The sequence below is a fragment of the Peromyscus californicus genome, unplaced genomic scaffold, assembly GCF_007827085.1.
Source record: "Peromyscus californicus insignis strain IS unplaced genomic scaffold, ASM782708v3 Scaffold_18__1_contigs__length_77618521, whole genome shotgun sequence".
Taxonomy (NCBI): domain Eukaryota; kingdom Metazoa; phylum Chordata; class Mammalia; order Rodentia; family Cricetidae; genus Peromyscus; species Peromyscus californicus.
This window is the reverse complement of record NW_026294480.1, coordinates 54,552,436-54,561,485: the sequence shown is the minus strand read 5'-3', so window position 1 is coordinate 54,561,485 and position 9,050 is coordinate 54,552,436. Positions and strand designations below refer to the sequence as shown.

The 9,050-nt window shown below is 40.7% G+C and overlaps 1 non-coding gene across 1 annotated transcript; it reads left to right on the top strand.

Moving 5' to 3' along the window:
• The first annotated feature begins 8,568 nt into the window (after positions 1 to 8,568).
• On the top strand, positions 8,569 to 8,731 carry LOC128113859 (U1 spliceosomal RNA). The gene has a single exon (XR_008219671.1). It is a non-coding gene; the product is annotated as a U1 spliceosomal RNA (small nuclear RNA).
• The last annotated feature ends 319 nt before the right edge of the window (positions 8,732 to 9,050 follow it).

Sequence of the window (9,050 nt, the reverse complement as noted above, 5' to 3'; positions counted from 1 at the left end):
AGGCTGGGCGGTGGTGGTGCACACCTTTAATCCCTGCACTCGGGAGGCAGAGGCAAACAGATCTCTGTGAGTTCGAGGCCAGCCTGGTCTCCAAAGCGAGTTCCAGGAAAAGCGCAAAGCTACACAGAGAAACCCTGTCTTGAAAAACAACAACAACAAAACAAAACAAAAAAAGGAAAACTGAGAGAGTCTAAAATTAAGACTTGACATTATAAGGGGTGGCGCAAGTCTAGCAAACGTGTCCCTTTAAAAGAGGAACAAGGCAAAAGTGTTCTTTGTCACCCTTATTGTTCAGTTTAATGTCAATTGTGGTTTTACTATCACGGTATGACTTCCAAAAAAAAAAAAAGAGAGAGAAAGAGAAGTATTGGCAAAAAGGAAAACAAAAGTGTGACTCAAAGGAACATAAAATGCAAATTAAGCATCCCTCATTCTGCAAAACGGTCAGATACAGAAAGCATCCAGTAAGATTCAAAAATACACGATACTCAAAACACCTGCAGTTTTCCCTAAATGTTCCGTTAGTAGTTGTTATGGAATAATTTTTTTGTCCACTGTGAAGATGTGTCTTTGCCAAGGCACCTTCTGATTGGTTTAATAAAAGAGCTGACTGGCCGGTAGCTAGGCTGGAGGTACAGGTGGGACAGCCAGAAAGAGAATGCTGGGAAGAAGAAGGGCCAAGTCTGAGGAGTTGCCAGGAGACACAGAAGGAGCAAGACATGCTGCAGGACAGGTAAAGCCAGGAGCTACATGGCAATACATGGAGTAATAGAAATGGGTTAATTTAAGTTGTAAGAGCTAGTTAGTAACAAGCCTGAGCTATCGGCTGAGCAATTATAATTAATATTAAGTCTGAGTGATTATTTGGAAGAGGCTGCCGAGACACAGAGAAACTCTGTCTACCAGTAATAATGACCTAGTTAGAATAACTTGAAAGTTCTTACAAACTATTAAAATATCAATGAAAGAAAGTTTTAAAAACAAGTGACAGCCGGGCGGTGGTGGTGCACACCTTTGATCCCAGGACTCGGGAGGCAGAGCCAGGTGGATCTCTGTGAGTTCAAGGCCAGTCTGGTCTACAGAGTGAGATCCAGGACAGGCACCAAAACAACACAGAGAAACCCTGTCTCGAAAAAAACCAAAAACCAAAAACAAACAAACAAAAAAAAGTGACTGCAGAGATATAATAATAAAAATAATAGTAAAGACGCTTCTCAAATTAATAGGTAGATGTAACATGTACCTATCAAAAAGCAGAGAATATTTTATAGAATTTGATAAAATGATTCTAAAAATGTTTGGCTAAGTAATTAAACAGTATTATTAAAAAAACAAAAATTATTCTTGCTAGGTACTAAGGCTTTAAAGGAAATAAGGTGAAATGGTATTAAAGTAATAAAAATGAATAATTGCATGGATTTTAAGTATGGTGAGCTCAGCTGAACTGAATAATCAGGAACTGTCACTCAAGAGCTAGCAAGACACCAGGTTCAGGCTCAGTATGGCAGCCACACGGCTGTAATCCCAGCATTGGGAGGCTGAGGCATAAGGGTTTCGAATTTAAGGCCTGTTTAGACAACATAACAAATTCCTAGGCTAGTCACTGTTCTACAACTAACCCTGGCGCAAAAGAAAAGAAACAACAAAATCCCCAGAACAAAAAGAGCAGGTGTCACTGTGGACAAGAGCAGTCTGTAAGAGGCTGCCCAACAGGACTTGGCTTGTTTTTTTAGAATTTTGCATTAAATCATTTAAAGTTGCCAGCTGTTTTCATTTCTTTCAGCTGCTGAAACGAGAGACAGTCAACAGTCCACTTATGCCCTCAGGGCCCTTTGAATGATTAAACTAGAGCCAGGGGCAACAGATACCCAGTCAGAAAAGCAGTCATCACATTCATTCTAAAGGTGGTTCCCAAAGGATGTACTACATTATCAGAATATTACCACACTTCTGTCTCTGGACCTGCATTCAAATAAACAGGATATTTATTTATTTAGAGTCAGGGTCTTACTATGTAGGCCTGGCTGTCCTGGAACTCGCTATACCAGGCTGGCCTTGAACTCACAGAGATCTACCTGCCTCTGCCTCCTGAGTGCTGGGATTAAAGTCATGAGCTCCCCACCCTGACCCCCATCCAGGCCTCTTTTCTTTTTACAGCAGGGAAGCCATCAAATGATACTTGGAGAAGAATGTCTTTGTTTTGAGAAAATCACCAGAATGGACCTTTTAAATTACACAGGTGTTCAGTAAATATCTCCTTGTTGCTTTTGGAGAAAATTGAAGTCTCTGGTAGGCTGACAACTTTGGCTTAGACGTGTAAATTGGGTTTATTGGCTGGTGTTTTGTTGTTGTTGTTGTTGTTGTTTGTTTTTTTGCTTTGTTGTTACTGTTTTCAGGATCAGAGAGAAAAGTATATATCCCCAGAATGTGGATTTAGGCCCAAACTTTCCTTCCAGAGTAGCTGATTTATGGACAAAAGGGATAAGGGAGGGGAGGAGGAAAGAGGAAAGGAGAGGAAGGAGAAGGAGAGGGCAGAGGAAGGGAGGGAGAGAGACTGAAATACGGTTGTAGAGATCTTACCCTTGTCCAGAGATGAGATGTGTAAAGTGGATTCAGTTGGGGCTGGGCTGTTAGGACACTTCGTGGATGGGATCATGGTATAGTTCACATGATTTTATTTAAGACATAGTAACTCAGACCTGGAAAATATACTGTTAATGCATCATCATTGACTTGTCTGAGCCATGATGGGATTTTTCCTGCCAATTTCATCTTTATAATTGTCTGCTGAGGTGAGACATGAAGCATGGAGGGTCTCCTGTCTGTCTGTCTGTCTGTGTGTATAACTGATTCCTCTCTTACCACAGTTCTTAGGGCCAGTGCTCTAGAGTGTGGAGCAGTCTGGAGATTTCTGATGCTTGGGGGTCAACTGGCCACTGCAGATTGGGTGTTCCAACAGTTGCTGGCATCCATATCATATTTGTTCTTTCATACCCAAATCTGCTGAGCATGGTAGTAGCACACACCTTTGATCCCAGCACTCAGGGGGCAGAGGCAAGTTGATCTCTGTGAGTTTGAGGCCAGTCTGGTCTATATAGTGAGTTCCAGGACAGCCAGGGTTACACAGTGAAACACTTTTTAAAAAACAAACAACGATAACAAAAATCACACCCCAAATCTGCAGCACATTTTTGTCAATTGATCAACCAATCAATCACTTTTTGTGGTTCTGGGGATCAAACCCAGTTCCTTACACATGTTAGGGAAGCACTCTACCATTAACTATGGTTAGGAGCTCAGGCTCCTAGCTGCTTTATTCCTGCATTAGTTGCACTTTGAGACTTCAGGAAAAGCTTGAAGTCCAGACTTGGGAGAGAAACTCATAGGGCAGAATGACATTCTGGAAAAGCAGTTACCAGATGACAAGAGTAGCCCTCTGGACTCAGTGACAACAAAGGAGCATAAGGACCAAATCAGCGGGATGAGTAATGGGCACATGGGAGGCCAATGGCATGGGAAAGTGGACTTTAAGAGGCCATAGCATGCAGGTGTGTGGTTTTCCTAACTCGGCTGTTAAAGGGAAAGGATCTTAGTGTGTCACCCTGTGGCTCTGTGGTCTGCGGAACACCATCTACTTCATTATTCACCCCACAACTGTTTTTTGGCTGTTGATTCCATGCTGGAGCTGGGCTAGCTGCACAGGCCCGAGAATGATGAAGTCTGCCTTAAGGACACAACTACAGGAAGTAAAATACTAACAAACCCAGTGATTAGAAAAAAAAGAGGAGAGGAAACAGTGGAGGTGGGGGGATAGAAAATGGAAACATGTGCTTCTACAAAGTGAAGAACAATAGAAGAATAAAGGAGAGAAAATAAGAGATGAGGGGAACTCCTTAAAGGAAACCGGTTACCAAGCATATTTCTTACAAAGGGCTGTGGAGATTTAAGTAGATTTCTTGCTATTTGTGTATCTAAGATCTTGTGTTGTAAATATTAAGAAAGAAGTATCAAGAATTGCAAGTAATTTTTATGCAGAAGCAAAATTGAAATAAGGGAAGAAAGCCATGTAAATGTTGTGGCTTGGCATACAATTTCTCCATATCTTTTCCTATAAATTACAAAAATGGTACATCCCATTTATAGATGTCTATCGTGTGCCAGGAACTATGGCAAACTTGCTAGGTAATTTACTGCTCTTAATCCTGTGTATACCTGTAAAGTCTGTATTATTTACTATCGTCTTTTCACAGGTGAGAACATAAAAGCTTGGAGAAGTTGAACAATTTGCCTCAGGTCACACAGTTTGCCCGTTGAGGATCCCAGACTTAACCCAGATCTGCCTGAGTCTAAAGGTCAAGTTGTCAGTCATAAACACACTACTTCCTCCTGTCTTTCCCCTGAGTAAAGTCCGAGTTACTTTTTCTCATGTTTAGTCTATGACGAAGTTCCAGCTCTGTGGCTACAAATAGCATCGCAGACAGTTGCCTTGGAAATGAGTTATTATCATAAATTAAAGCTAGGCGTGGCTTACCGTGTCGGATATGGAGTTCTTAGAAGGGAAACCTGCCATGCTGATAAATAAGGAAGAAAAACAGTAAGAGAATATGTAAGTAGAAAATAGAACATCTCTTCAACAAATTTACATTCATGTTTCACAAATATCATTCTGGAAAAGGAATGCTGTATACAGGAAAGAATGAAACTTGGAAAGTTGCTTAAATACCTTCCTTGTTCAATTGCAAATCTTCCGGAAGTATCTGACTTTTCCTTTTTCTATTGGTTTAATCATGCAAAACGCAACCTTTCATGTAAGCCAATCATTCACACACTGAAGACTACTCAAGGCAGACCTGGGTCCCCAGTGGTAAATTCTGCTGTATGTCAAGCTCTGTCACGAGTAGCTTCCAATCCTTCACTTCTCTCCCCATCCTCTTTGTTGAGATAGGGTCTCACTCTGTAGCTGAGAACAACCTCAGGTTCGGGGTCCTCTTCTCTGGGCCTACAGAGCGCTGGGCTTACACCTATGAACTACCACATGCAGCTTTGGTCTCCTTGAACTTGAGAATTAAAAAGTTTCTTGCAAACATATAGGATTGTAGAAGCTATGGTAACAAGGAGCCACCACAACCGGTTCGAGTCCTGTTCTACCGAACCGCTCACTTCTGTGAACAGCGTCACTGTAGCTTTCTCATTTCGGAAAGGCAACCAGAAAGGAACAGACACGCTCCAGTAAGTGTGCCTGTGAGTGTTACCCAACCAACAGCGGTTTCACATGAGCAGCCATACTTCAATTGATGACGCCAATCTACTTAAAATTATGAGAGGCAACTGATTCCCAGATCCCATACTTCCTCAGAATGCAAGTACGACCAGCTATTTGTTCTGCTTGGGAGGACTGTGTCAACTCACATCTCTTACAGTAATAAGCTTTGTTTGTTTGTTTTTTTCAGATATTGAATAATAGTCTCTTGTCTTTTGACAGTTTTGGAGGTTTTTTTTTTCCCAAGATTGTTTTGAATACTCCTCAGTTGATAGTATTGCGGGTGACCATGAGGTCAGCAGCGGCACTTGCTGGACACCTTGTACCCAAATCCTGCATATTACTCTTCGGGGTACTGCCAAGTGATCTAGGCCTGCTCAGACTCTGCCATATGCTGAGTTCTTACTGCAGACTCATTTTGTTATTCTAAGATTTGTAGACAAATAGGCTTTTGTTTAGATTTAGGTTTTGTAGAAAGCAATTAGACTTTTTTGGGTTAATGATGCACCATACGGTAAATAATTAGACTGAGGTCTTTGTGCAATAAGATAAGTAGACCTTTCAGTTTGGAGGTGAGCCACTTAGCGTTTTTAGATGATTAACCTAATTCCTCTCCTGCTTGGGGTCTCCCTTTTGATCCTGTCTGTCCCCACACAGTCTTCCTTGTTTTTGATTGTTTGTTTTTGTGGCGTGTATAGGGAGTGCTCTCTAAGGAGTACGTGGACATGTGGGCCTCGTGACTTTCCAAGGCAAATAATCAAGTCTTGGGGGCTGATGCTGTAAGTCTGTTAGACCAGTGATCAATTGTTAAGGCAGGGGAGGGGCCTTGGTCTGGGATCAAGCATAAAACCTTCGATGATGGCTTCTTGTTATCTGATAATTTGGGAAGGCAGCTCACTTTGCTTTACACATCCCCGGAGTCAAGTATCATCAGGTTGAAATCTGTGTGGTTCCCTCACTCTCTAGCTGGTTGGGGTTCATCATTCACCTAAACCTTATGCTGTAAACTGACCACAATACCCTCTTTTCTGTATGGGTTACAGGTTTGCTCATATCTACACGTCTCTTCCTGAAAGGGCCTCTGTTGCCCTTAGGATGAACTATAGTCCAAGGCTGCAGCTGTAGCTCAGTGGTAGAGCACGTGTCTTGAACATATTATGTCTTACATTCAAGCCCTTTTATTGCTAGAAAAAGAGATGCACTGTAATTTAAAAAGGTAACAGTACACAGCAGAAGAAAAAAATTTGATTTGGACTAATAATACATCTGACATGTATGAATATTTAAATTAATATCTTTAAGGGGAAGTCTAATGAATAAATAAACAACAAACAGGAGGAAAAACACCAGTAAAATGTCACCTTCTTTAGTGGTGTGCTAAGGTCTCAGGAAATCATTCTAATACCAAGAGAATTTCTCCAAGACTTCTCGAGCTTTGGAAGCCTCTCTTGTTATTCTTTGAAGAACAACATTTTTTCTCTTTTCCTACTCAGCTTTATCTGGTCTTCTAAGTCAGCTTTGCCTTCTCTGGGTAATGACAATTATATTGCATTTTTTTTTTTGGTTACAGGACAGATTAAAAATTTTCATCTAGCTACATAATGGCTATAATTAAAAACGTTCATAAAAGAGGGGGGCTAGAGAGAAGACTCAGTGATTAAGAGCACCTGCTGCTTTTGCAGTGGGTCCCAGCACCCACATTGGATGGCTTACTATGGTATATCACTCCAGTTCCAGCGATTATGATGTCTTCTCTGGCCTCTGCAGGCACCCATACACACATAGTGCGCGCGCACGCGCACACACACACACACACTAAATATATAAATAAACAAACAAATAAATAAATAAATAAATAAATTTCCCCAAGTGTTTAGAACTCAAGAAGACAATTGTTACATAATTAATACTTTGTTATCTATTTGTTTCCTTTACTTTAAAAATTTATTTATGCTCACATAGGAGATGGGATATGTATCCTCTAGAAATTGGGGATCTGTAGACATAGATGTAGATGCTGTGGATACAAGGGTCATAGAAAGAGTGAGTGTTCTTCATTAGTGAAGGGACAGAAGGACAATTGTGTGCAATCTGTCCATGGAGGCTGCTCAGACAGATGGATCCCTAGAGGTCCCTTCCTCTGAACTAGCAGAGGGACCAAGGCAGCTTTGCTTTTGCTGGGTCAGCAGCTGTATCTACCACTAATCTCTTTCCTGTGCAACATCATATTCCACGGGGGAAAAGCTTAAAGTCCTTTGAAGAACAACTAATACTTCCCAATAAAAACAAAAAGGAAAAAAAATCATCTTGAAATAAAAATGACTGGCTGTGCCAGATGCAAAAGAATGAGAGACACATTTCATACTACACAGTGGACCTCAGAAGACTCAAGGAAAAATATGATTCATTTACTCCTGTTTATTAGAAGCCCTCAAATAAGGAGCATTGGCAAAACTCCCAAGTCCTTCTTCCCCAGTTCTTATCTTGTAGTTGATAGACCCCTTGATTGAAAGAATAGCCATTTCTTCTCTGTAATACAGCATCTACGAATTTAATATGTAGGGTTTACTTTACAAACTGCCAGACAAAATATCCTGCCAAAGGATTACTTTAAATCCCAGAGAGCTGAACGTGTTGATGTCCTCTGTAATTCAAGCATTTGGGAAACTGGGTCAGGGGATCATAAATTTGAGACCAACCTGTGTTGCATAGTGAAACCCTGTCTCAAAAAAAAATTTCTAAAAAATTACTTAACTGCAATGATATGGTTAATAATATGCCTATATAATGCAAGATTCAGATTGCACAGATACGGTCAGCTTAATTTCAGCAAAGCCCTTAAAAATCTTCATGAAAGCTGTTGAGATGGCTCAGTGGGCAAAGGCACTTGCCACCAAGCCTCATGACCTGGGTTCGAGCCCTGAGAGCCGTGTGTTGGAAGGAGAGAATCAACTCCTGCAAGTTGTCCTCTGATCTCCACACCCACATTGTGACATGCATAATCTAATTATGACACGTGGGTACCCTCATACACACACACACACACACACACACACACACACACACACACACACACACACACAAAGTAAATTTAAAAGTTTTCTGTCTTCTACCATGTATAAAAATAACTCAAAATGGATTATAGACCTTGAAGTAAGTCCTACAACCATAAATTCTAGAAGAAAAATATGGGGAAATTTTCCAAATGTTGGACTTGACAATAATTTCTTGAACATGACATTAAAAACACAGATAATTAATGCAAAGAGAGATAAATTGGACTATATCAGACTTAGAAAATGGATATCATACTTACCTGGCAGGGGAGATACCATGATCAAGCAGGTGGTTTTCCTGGGCGAGGCTCACCCATTGCACTCGGGATGTGTTGACCGCTGTGATTTCTCCAAATGCGGGAAACTCGACTGCATAATTTGTGGTAGTGGGGGATTGCGTTCGTACTCTCCCCTGGAAAAAAAAAAAAGAGAAAATGAATATCAAAAGACATAACAGAGTTAAAGGAATTCAAGAAAACATTTATGCATCGTATCTCTGATAAGAGATATATAGATTATGTAATAATATATGAAGAGCTCACATGACTCAACAGTGAAAAACTCTATATGGGCAAAGACTTGAGTGGGCATTTCTACTGAGGTATATACAGGTGGATAGCAAACATGAGAAGATGTGGAACATTACTAACAGAAATATGACTCAAATTACAGCTAGAGATCATCTTAGATCCATTTGGATGGCAGCTATTAAAAGAAAATTAGGTGATTGTATT